Below are 12,582 nucleotides of genomic sequence, written 5' to 3'. Positions count from 1 at the left end.
ACAGTGAGTGCACAAGAGGCCAGCCAGCCTAACTTACTGCAATATGTTGAATGGCAAACCCCTGTACAGTATGAATAAACACTCTTTTTCCACTTGCTACATTCACACTAAAATGCCAGGGGTGGAACAGCCTGGACTGGATGTGTCCATAGTAAAAAATCTGTGCTTTTGTCCAGCGCTCACAATCTCCCAAGCATCCAAAGAGCGTAGGAGGACAATGCCCTTGGTCAGTATGCAGCAGTGGAGGTTTAATACTCTGACAGTAGCCCCTGTTGTACTCCATCCCAACACTATAGCATCAAAGCTATGTAGAACAACCACACCCCCAACTCCAACAAGGATATAAACATCTGCAGATGCTCAAGTTCCATAATGTGTAAATACAACTTTGAATATAGTCTTTAAATCATCTCTAGATTACTTGTAATTCCTAATAATAATAACAGCAAGAGTAATACAGTTTAAATGCTGTGTTATACTGTATTTAGAAAATTCAAATGCAGCCATCATAACTACAATGCTGACTGCATTTAGTTCTGCATTTAGTCCATAGTACAGGTGTTTTTTTAAACCTGTGTCAAACTGAAAACAAAAGCGTAGACAGAGAAATAGAAGGGGCAACTGTGGTAGAAACTGACGCACAGACCGTGTAACAGAGAAGAGCAGAATAAAAGCTCAAGGCCTTCATCTTATGAAGGAGTGGGTGCATAATCTTTTTCATGACTTGGCAAGTGAGAAAGGCCTTGATGGTTGTGCATCGGCCCCTAGAGCTTTGAAAATGTTATTCAGAGAGATGCAAGTATGTACAAACTCTGCTTCTCCTTTTTATCGATTGGCAGAAAGACCTCCACTGCTGCACCATGCTGCTTGGCCTTTGGTCCTGCATGGTGATGTCTGTTTCTTTTAGAAGTAGCAGACATGATGTGTGTCCATAACTCCTGCACATGTTGTGTCTGAACATTAGCTGTGCTGCAGGGCTTTATTACCAGAATGTGGTTTTGTGGGGGCTTTTGTTTTGTTTTGTTTGTTTTGTTTTTTCTTGGACAATTCCCCATAATCAGAAAACACATGCCTGGCAGGTCTCTGGGAAAAAAAAAGGAAATAAGATATTCTTTGTATGAGAACAAAAGAAATAAAGCTACACGATGTAGGCACATTCACATCATTATTCTGCCTCTTTCATCGGTACTCAGGATCCACATGTAGGTGGGCCCATTACTGGAATACAGAGAGCTTAACTGAAGTGGTGGTCTCACTGCGATATTCATAAATATACAGAGTGATTTAAATCTCAGGGACGGATTAAAATTCAAAAGATTACAGCTATTATGAGCAGTTTATTTTACCAGAAACACCTACCTAGCTGGTGTACAGCTACTGTAAAGACCCTCTGTTGATATGAAATTTGTCTTAGCCACACTTCAGTCCATCATCAGTGGTCAAGAGCGGTTCAGAGTGTCGGACACAGAGTAAATATACTTCAGTGTGTAATGGTACACCTATGTAGTGGTCTTACAGTGTAAGTGGAGCTCATGAAGTGGCCAGTGAGTAGCAGTAAAGGACAGTTGTTTCTCATCAAGTTGCTGGTGAGTTTACATATATCTCAACATTAATAAATCACTGCTGTAGTGAAGTTGTATGTTATGAGGATGGCACAGATCCTGTCACAGGTAGTCTCGCATTGCCAGAGTCTATAGGGAGAGTCTGGTACCTTTTGTCACTTAACGTGGCCAAGAACACTGCAGGAAAAGGAATCTGACACACAAAAGGCCCAGTCACACTCTGATATTTTGGCATGACGTGTAGAAGGAAGATCAGAATGAAACTGGCAGAATCCTGACTGTGAGGCACTGAATGTATCAGATTCTTTGTCAACTTGTGGGTGGAGCGTCTGGGGCTGAGACTAAGTAGCAGGTCAATATCAGCATAAAGGTCTGGATTTAACATCAGAAGTAAAATATTTATAAAATATTTCTATCATTATGGACTAAAAATTACATAAATGCAACCAACCAAACTTTGTAAAGTAGAGCTACAACCAAAATAATGAACTAGAAAACATATATAATGACCCAAATCTATCTAGAATAAATGAGAAAAGAAAAAAAATTATCAAGGCACTAGAACTAGAAACCTGATATTTGTCTGTGGTGTATGAAAATATAAACAAACCCACTGTGTATATTGGCTCAAATGCTACTACTTTTAGCATTAGCTTCCTAAGTGTCTTTGATATCTACTCTGCGCTAATTGGTTCAGCTGCACTTAGTACTTACATTGATCAGCTACCAGGGCCCAAGGCTAATTGGTGAATACAGTAGGCAAATAATAGCCTGTCTGGTCTAATTACAGCAGAGCTACTTTAGCAAAAATTATTGTGAATACACAGAGTGCATTCCGCTTGTCATGTATGAGGCTGCGTGCCCATGCTTACCCTTTCACTCCCAGGTGCTCATGACTCTGTCGCTGGTTCACTGGTTGTCCTCCCTTGGACAAATTTGGTACTAATCAATGCATACAAGGAACAATCCACAAGACCTGCTATTTTAGAAATGCTCTCCCAATACCTTACGGCCGTCGCAGTTTGGCCCTTTTTAAAGTCACTCACATCCTTATGCTCATTCATTTTTCCTACTTCCAACACATCAACTGCAAGAACTGACTGTTCAGTTGCTGCCAAATATATCTCAAGCCTCTTATAATAAGATAATCAGTGCCATTCACTTCCCATCTGTGGTTTTAATCTTGTGAATGATCATTAAAAAGTACCATTCAGTCCTTTTGATATGTTAAACAAGTACTGAAAACCGGAACATTACTTATTGGACACGTCCAGTGGAAAAGGCAGTTTCCAAGTGACAAAATGCCTAGTACTTTGTGAAGTGGAAAAGCGTGTTATCACTTTTCTGTAGGTCATTGTTCATAAGGCAACATGACACATACATTTTATGACATGTGGGATAAAAAAAAAATAGGAAGGCTTATTCTAAGAAATGGCAGTTGTCATAACACTTTCGAGGGTGAAAATGAGTAAAGCAGCTTTTATGACAACAAATGCTTGCTGGAATAAGCCTATAAATATAAATGTAGGTTAATGCCATTTGTGAGAAAAGGCTTATGTGGGAATCATGTAGCCTTGTGAACAGTGACCTACAGTAAAATCTTCCCAGAAACGCTTACTGTTTTGTGCTTTATTGTTAACTGTGTTTGTTTGTTTGTTTATTTATTTATTTATTTATTTATTATGTATAAAGTAGTGGCATTTTTAGGTGTTTAACACTGATACACTATTTAAGTGAAGTTCCTGAAATGAAAACTAGTAGGAGATAAAATGTCATGTCAGACAGTTTGTATGGTTTCTGTATCAGTTTCATTATCTGCAAACAAAGGTACTGTGTCATCTGTAGTATATTCATTAGCTTTGACTGAGCTTTATTTGCTTTGATTCCAGTGCAGTGTGTGTTTGTGTGTGTGTTTAAACCAGCTAACGAGTAATGTACTTAGGGTTTAATCTGTCAAAGTGTATCATACCACCATTACACAGAGGACAGAGCAAGGCATTTTAATTGGAGACAATCAGACAATGTCATTCTTTAATCAGATGATCTATAACGTTAGGTGTGTGATTTAACAGGCTGTGATTAAGTCTGGCTGTGGGTTTATGGATCTTGGGCTCACAATCACCTGCAGGTACGGAAAGCTTCTTTCTAATCACAGCCAAATATGAAGATACTCCGCTGGTAATCAGAGCGCTGTGACAGTTGCATGCCAGGGGCTTGTCATCTTTCCATTTTAACAAGCTGCAGCACACCACCCAACTGCTGCCTGACACCAAGAGAAAAGAGCTTATAAATCAGTGGTGCCCATGTACACTATATGAACAAAGATTTGTAGACACCTGCTGATCCATCATTTACTCTGGAAGTCTCTTTGCTTCAGTAGCAGCCCCTTGTCTCTTGTCTAAATGCTTTAGATGTGGGAACATTCAGCCACAATACCAGATGTGTGTTCTCCCCTAGTTTGAGTGGGTTTCCTCCACTGGGTGTTCTGGAGTGAGTGAGTGATTAATTAATTGGGTGAGTGCTTTGATGCCATGTGCTGAATGACTGCTTTGTCCAGTGTGCAGATCACGAATGTTAGATAAAATTATATGAAGCAATGAAGGTATTAATAATAAACCCCATTACCTTGACAGACGATGCTCTATTTAAACAATAAAATAATATTAATACAAATACTATATATTAATAACATTAAATTTTTCTTCCCCATTTCTTTCCCATGCTGTGCACCTTCAGCTCTATACTCTCCACCCAGGCCTGCCTCCTGTTCTGGCTTTGGTGCTGTTTATTTAAGCTGGAGTCTGTGCAGCTAATCCAACTGAATTTTCCTCAACTGCCATGTTCACATTTATTAAGCCTTACACATGTGAAGGAGGGGTGCTCACACTCAGGCTCAGTGCTGTGTGCACACTCAACTCTGTGCACTTATTGATAAAGCTCCACTGCACAAACAATGGGGTTGAGACGCCAGCATCCATAATGCTAATAAACAAGTGAAATCATCATAAATCATCACAAATTTATTATATACAGTTAATAATTCTCATTATGAGTTGTTTAATATTCCAAGGTTACTCAATGAATTTTTGTTGCCTTTTTAGAGTGATTTTATTGTGTCTCATTCCATTTTCAGTTACTTTACCATGTTTCATAACGTAACGCATATAATTTGGCAAAATGATGGAATAAAACTCCCTAGAGGTTCCTTTCTCATCACTTAAACAAGTACAATTTTTTAGATTTCTCCATTCCTTCATTCATTATCTGTAACCACTTATCCAGTTCAGGGTCACAGTGGGTCCAGAGCCTACCCGGAATCATTGGGCGCAAGGAATACACCCTCGAGGAGGCGCCAGTTCTTCATAGGGCAACACACACACTCACACATTCGCTCACACACTCACACCTACGGACACTTTGAGCACCCAATCTACTTACCAATGTGTTTTTGGACCGTGGGAGGAAACCGTGGGAGCACCCGGAGGACATGGGGATATATATATATATATATATATATATATATATATATATATATATATTAGTTGAAAAAGAAGGGTTCAGTATAAGAATTTGACAAACTGTGAACCCCAAACACTTGTCAAATCCCAAAGAGGGTGGTTAACTGTAAAGTGTTTTGCAACAGACTTGACTCATTAATATTACACTAATTCACCAATCTGCAATTTTTTATCAGGTGACAGATATTTAATGTGGCAGCAAGGGTGATAAGTCATTGTGTGTCTCCTTTAGCTTACAGGTATGGTAAAGTTTCAGTAGTTCACCCCAAATAAAACGTTTTAAATATGATACATTTGGTGGAGTACATAACTGGCATGCATTTCAGTTCTGTAAATCCAAGCCTTGATGACTGTGGTTTACTTTGCTATATGGGTGTCTTGTATGTGCCAGGTTTCGGTCTATTACACGGTAAGATTAGATTTGCAGCAAGTGTTATGTCAAACTGGGACACAAAGTTACTCTCTCTGTGCCCTTCTATTTTGAATTTGATTCTGTGTGAACCATTTCAGTACTTTGCTGTAAACATGCCAATCAGAGCAGAATTCATTACATTATTCTTGAGCCCAGCAAAATGGGAAACAGCTCTTATTCTAGGGCTGAAACAGGGTTGAAAAAGGGCGTGTAAAACCACATCTGGGTATTTTTAGACCCAGCCAGAGTCACAAACCTTCTGTGTAGACTTCAGAGTACAATTTAAAACTCGTTCTATATCATATTTAATAAGAAATCATACCTTGCAGGTCACCTGCCTGTTCCAGGCCCAGACAAATTAATTCTCCATTTCATTTGAAATGAGACCGTTTTCTCCAGCTGTAGGAGAATTTTGCATGAGGAGATCAGCATATAAGATTTGAGGTGGTTTTCTTTTGCTGGAAAATAAATCAGGAGGATTAACCTATAGGAGGCATTGTCTGCATTGTCTCTGATGTTTGTGAAAAGTCTGTATAGTTCCTGTAGGCTCAGATAGCTGTCTGCTTTTCTGACAGGAAAATGAAGAATAGAGCGACAGAATGAGATGTTATCCATTTAGAGTGACAACACTAAGGAGACACCCATCAACACAGCTGCTGGCATGTTTAGCAGACAACACAGTGACCTCACAGTTCAGTATGCATGCACAAGCACCACACACAATCACATAGTATTATTGCATCTTTGTGGGATATTCCTCTGTTAGATTGTAGCTAGATTTTACAGTCAGGGCTGAACAATACGATTACACATTTATGTATTTAGATATATTTTTAAATTTTGGTTAAAATTAAGATTATGAAAACTTTGATTTGGTTATTCACGATATAATTCCAATATCAGGGATGAACAAAACTGCCGGGAACATACTACAGGACATCACCATTAAGCATTTTTGCCTTTGTCAGTATTAATATATAAAAATTAACTTTAAAGTTTAGTGCAATTAATTGATGGCAGCCCCCTGTAATGAACGTCAGTCAGTGACAGATGCGGTAAATCATTTTTGTTGAAATACAGAAAACATAGCATTATATCATATCATTTTTATTGAAACATTTTATATTGCAATATATATTCACATTGAATTATTATCCATCCCTAGTTGGAGTTAGAGCTAATACAATTTAACCTCATTCTCTTGAGCCAAAATGAAAAGATTTTCACATAATACAGTACTTATTCTTCTCTATTCTGCAAAAACTCTTCATGAAATTTGCAAGTATGTGGAACCTATTAAAATTTTAAAGAATCTCCATTTAATTGCTGTATACAGTTTGATCATTTTTCCAATAAAACATTCATAAAGAGTACTGTGGACATTTTGTCCTCACAAAGCTAAATACATGACCACACACAGATTTGATCTGTCCTGCCCTCTTCCCTCTGGCAGACAGGAAGGAGGACTGAATTATCCCCAATTTCTCATTTGCACTTTTCTCTTCCCTCCATTCAAAGCTAACAGACCCTTTAGATCTCACGGGCGATTCTCAGAAAAGGTAAAATACCCGTTAGTGTTAAGCTAAAACATTATCTCCCCGAGGAACGCAGCAGCAGACCTCAAGGACGTGTTTGAAGTACACCCAGAATCCTTTCCAGCGTGATTTCTCCTTTTTTATGTAGAAATGCATGCTCTGTAGTTAAACAGTGAAATATAACTAGGTCCAGCTCTGCATGAGGTAGATAAGAAATGACCTAGCAAGGTACTACAAAGGGGAGAACAGTATCATCCTGGCCCAAATATCTCTGAGAGTTTTCATTTCTACATCATTATACAACCTCCACCAGATATTTCCAGAGGTTTCTCACTGTGTTAGGGGCCTGTCATCACATGCTGTAGTCCAATTTCTAATTTAGAGTGCACTCCAATGGCTGTAGACAGAGCAAAGTGGTAATTGTCATGTTCTCTGAAGCCAAAGCAAATCATTTCCCATCAACTGACTGCCTGATAGAGAGGAAGCCTTTAAAACAATCCTATGAGTGACCGATGCGTAAAGGTCAGATCTGTCTTTACCTTTACTCTGTTGGCAAAGCGAGAGGAGTCAGACTGTATTCGACAGGGTGTTGGCATACTTGACCTTCCTACACCCTTCTCATAAACTGCTTATGAAGCCCTCTCTCCACAGCTAATGACACAGACACGTTTGTGGCCAGCTTCCCTACAGCATCGCCACACAAGTGTGGATCCTCCCCCAAATCCAGCCTTAAGTGTTGGAAGAAAGTGTCTGCCGTGCCCAATTAGTCCAAGCTCTGACTTTACACTCCGAGGTGAGACTGTGCTAATGGTTTCTGCTCTGGGCAGATCTGTGAATTCATAAAGTCTGTGCTTCTGCTCACTGAAAGTAGTAAAAAATAAATTTGATTTACATTTCCAATATATACATTATTTCTTCATAAATAAAAGAAAACAGCAATAATGATAATTTATAGTAATGGGTCGGTTCAGATGCACTGCTGATACAGATTCTGATACAAACACTTGTTTTACAGCTCCGGGTGTCTGTCTGTGAGGAGTTGGTGTGTTCTCCCTGTGTCCGCGTGGGTTTCTTTCAGGTGCTCCAGTTTCCTCCCACAGTCCAAAAATGTTGGTAGGTGGATTGGAGACTTAAAAGTGTCCGTATGTGTGAGTGAATATGTGAGTGTGTGTGTCGCCCTATGAAGGACTGGCGCTCCCTCCAGGGTGTATTCCCGCCTTGCGCCCAACGTATCAGGGTAGGCTCTGGACCCACCACGACCCTAAACTGGATAACTGGTTACAGACAATGACTGAATGAATGATTATTGCTTTTGATTTTGTGTTTGATCGTACATAATGAGGCTGAAATGGACCACACACCATTTATTTTTAGAACAGCAAAAAATATAAGCTGCACATATGTAGGGTTTTTGTCTGCATTTTCAAAAAGATGCCCTGTAGTGATCCTGTTGTCTTCCTGACCTTTAAAAGCAGGATGAACTTGGGTAATAAATTATGCAAAGCAACAGATGGAGTGGCATCTTTAATTGTAGAACTACCAAGTTCTTATAATCTTATATAATCAGGGGAGACAAAAATAAGAAGGACAATTACTGTAAAATTAAAAACTAAAAAAGTAGCTTTAATGTTATGCCTAGTCTGTGTATATTAAAACTAAATAAACTGTGTCCCAAAATATGCAGCTTAAAAAACAAACATAAAATTGTGTAAAGCCTGTACATTTATCATGGATTAGATTCTGAGCATAATGTGTTCTGATGTGTCTTCTCTCTGGACTCAGTGTACTGTCTAGGAAGCCGTAGGAGCTGAGGACGCCGGTCACCACAGTGCGCTTCACAGTTCTTCTGTTCTTTTGAAGAATAATCCTTTTTCATTCTTCAAGAAATTGTCCCAAATGTGTATAAGAGCATTGTAAGTAACGGAAGCTGCTGTGGAGAGAAAAAGGCCAGTGCAGCTGCTTTTTACTGATTTATAAACACTTTGCCTGTTGATTGAATCGTTTTGTTCTTTGATACAGCTCTGTGTTGTGGCCTGGGGTTTTTATGTAATTATGTTGTGATTGAGGGAACATATAGTTCATATAGAGGGAACACACTGTGTTGCCTGCACAGTATAGGATTCTGAAACAAAGGTATTGGAGGCTCCCGAGTGACGCTGCTGGTGCTCTGTGACTGCTCACATTACTGATAACTGACTTTGGACTTTTGTAGTTTTGCTGAAGTAATAAAACATTTACTTGAATTTAGATTTAGGCTTCTCCACCCACCTTCTGGCCTTTAGTTAGCTAAATAACCTTGTACCATGTTCTTTTACGATTTTATTTTTGCACTGATAATATACACCTTTTGTTGGTGGTGTTTACTATTGAGTGAGCACCAGATACTTTGAACTGAACAATACATTTTATGTCAGCACCAGATGCTGCCATTAAGACTATTAGGTGAGTACCTCTTAGAAGTTGCTGTCCGCTTGATAATATTTGGTATTTTTGCACTCCCTTGATTGTACTGGGACTTTGTATAGCTGTACAACAATATAGTATTGATGCTCCTTTGATTGTAACTAAATTGTAGTTCATAGTATCTGTGCAGCAGGTAGTGTCGCAGTCACATTGCCGCTCCGGGTGACTGTCTGTGAGGAGTTGGTGTGTTCTCCCTGTGTCCGTGTGGGTTTCCTCCGGGTGCTCCGGTTTCCTCCCACAGTCCAAAAACACACGTAGGTAGGTGGATTGGCGACTCAAAAGTGTCTGTAGGTGTGATTGTGTGAGTGAATGTGTGTGTGTGTGTGTCTGTGTTGCCCTGTGAAGGACTGGCGCCGCCTCCAGGGTGTATTCCCGCCTTGCGCCCAATAATTCCAGGTAGGCTCTGGACCCACTGCGACCCTGAACTGGATAAGGGTTACAGATAATGAATGAATGAATGAGTATCTGTGCTCACTTGATAGAATTGATATTTACTTGATGTTTAATTAATATTTGGTACTCACTTAATACTGTCTGGTTCACACTTGATAGTATTGAAAATATCTGTACTCATGTTTGAACTTCAGTGTCTTCACTAATTGTCCTTTTGTAAGTCATTAGAAACATCTCCTGAAAAATGACTGATATAATGGCACCTAATGGCTGTAGAAATGAATGAAGCATGGTCTCTGATATGTTTTCCCAGGTAATGTTCATGTGTGTTTTACCTCTTGCGCTTGATGGGCAATGACAGGTTCTCTGAAGCTAATAGATCTCTGTTTGGGAGTTGACCTTTATCTGTGCAGTGGGTGGTGGGTAGCGCGCACAATTCTGTCAAAATTTCCCTTCTGTGAGTTCAGAATAAAAGCTCTTGTAAAGCACTGAAACCACTCCCCCACTCTCTATCTTAATGCAGTTTTACCGGTGTCGGTCCAAAACACATTAAGTACAACTCTCCCTCGTGTTTAAACAGACAGAACATACGCAAAACCACATACACAGAATGTGATACTGTTAATAGACGTTTATACATTCATAAATCAGTCCATATTGTGTTTTGTTTTGTGATAGAGATAGCAGAGAGAGATAGAGATCAGCAGAGAGAGAGATCCTAGCAGGAGGCAATAAAAACTAGGATACGCTGGAGTAATAGATGGCTTTCTGGAAGTGAGAAACAGTGTGAATAAATACACTCATTACCAGCTTGTTAAATTCCACATAGAGATGATAGATGGCAAATCTGTTGTCTGACAATAAACTAATTTATCATATATTCTATTTTAATTTTCAGTGAAACCTTTGTAGTAACGCAACCCCCAAAGTTTATCCACTGTATTTTTTTGACCAAATATCTCCAAGTATCTCTGGAATGAGTGTGAGCTGAGTAGCAGGCTCCTGTTTCCTCTCCAAACAAAAACTTCGCTGTGTTAAATTTATCCACAGTTGTGAGTGTGTGAATGACTGGGTGAGTGTGTGATGACATGTGATGGACTGGAGTGTGTTCCTGCCCTGAACTCAGGACCCATGATAACCCGGATTCTGAGTTGTGTTTCTTGAGCAAAATTCAGTCAAACCCTCACACTACACTTCAGTTCAATTCAGAGTAGCTTTATTGGCAATGACTGATGGTGTGCAACGTTGCCAAAACATAAACACCACTCTCAGATAAAAGTTACATTGGAGGCACATTATTGATCACCAAAGGTACAAACAGTGTAAGCGTACTTTTAAATGTACAACAGTGCTGTTAAAGTAGTTTTTTTTCACTAAAGATACATTACATTCTCTTCTACAAAAGGAGAGGTCAATATTTGTAAGATTTTATTATAGAACTGTGAAACATTACAAGAACATAATGAAAGTCTTGGAGATGAAAAGAGGCATATGAAATCAAAACAATTTTAAAATCTACAATTATTATAGATTCATAAATTAAAAGTAAATGTATATGTGACAGCAAAAGGTAGCACAACTCTGACAATTATTCTGACAGTGTAGTGTTCCCACATTCCAAGGCCATCCTTGAAGGAAAGATATATTAATTCCCTTGATTTAGAACCTACATTAGGTGAATATATGTCAAACTCTTTGTCAGCTTTCATGAATTAAGTCTACAGCAGGTTAGCTGAATATATATATGGTGTTTAATGAGAGTTGGAACATATTCATAGTAGACAAGTTTAGGGGAGTGGTCCTTTAAAAGCAAGCAAACAAACAAACAAAAAGTGCAGAAAAACAAATCCATAAATAATCAAAATAATGTGAATTTATTTCAGTGTAGCTATGAGTAAACTATCCTGGTGCCAGAATGTGAGGTGCTGGGAGCAGTTTAATCCTTGCTTCTCTGAGTGTGAGATCTTTGCAGCGCTGTGTGCAAGTCTCAGCCTTCAACATATCGCCTTTTGTCAATCATCCAAAATGTCAGAGCACAGAGGACTCCACAGTGATGAATTGGAAATGCTATGTCAGACTGTTTTTCTCTCTTTTTTTTGCAATGCAATGTTTTTCCCTTTAGCAGAATACTTTTATTAATCTATGAGGGGGAAAAACAAATAGCAAACGGTTTCTGAAATAAATCCACTGGGGTCGTAGTGACGCAGATGGAGGTGTTTTTGCCTCAAAGCCACGCGGCTGATTGATACGCTGTGTTTGACAATGTAGTTCTTATGAACACTATACAAACAAAAGCATGTCCAATTTGTCCTGTTTTCTTCATAACATATTTTTATAAACATGATTCTTCCTGGTTTACTGTTACAGATTCATTGATGCACAGTTTGTGGTAGTCATTTTCTAGCTCTTTATCAGTGGCAGTTGTTGCTGCTCTTGTCCAGATATTCTCAAGTGATGGACCACTCTCATTCTAGCAGCGACATCTCTGTGTCTGATACATTTGTACCAGCAACACACACATACACACACACACTCTCACACACTACCATATCAATGTCACTATTGTGCTGAGAAGGGTTCCTCTCTGAGATAATATCTGGACATCAGCAGTTTTTGGTCAGAAAATGCCCAGTGATTTATGGGGTAGCTACATTGTGTAATTGTACACCTTTATAGACTCATATAAATGACAAATGAAT

This window comes from Hoplias malabaricus, chromosome 16, assembly GCF_029633855.1.
Source record: "Hoplias malabaricus isolate fHopMal1 chromosome 16, fHopMal1.hap1, whole genome shotgun sequence".
NCBI lineage: Eukaryota > Metazoa > Chordata > Actinopteri > Characiformes > Erythrinidae > Hoplias > Hoplias malabaricus.
This window is presented reverse-complemented; position numbering follows the sequence as displayed.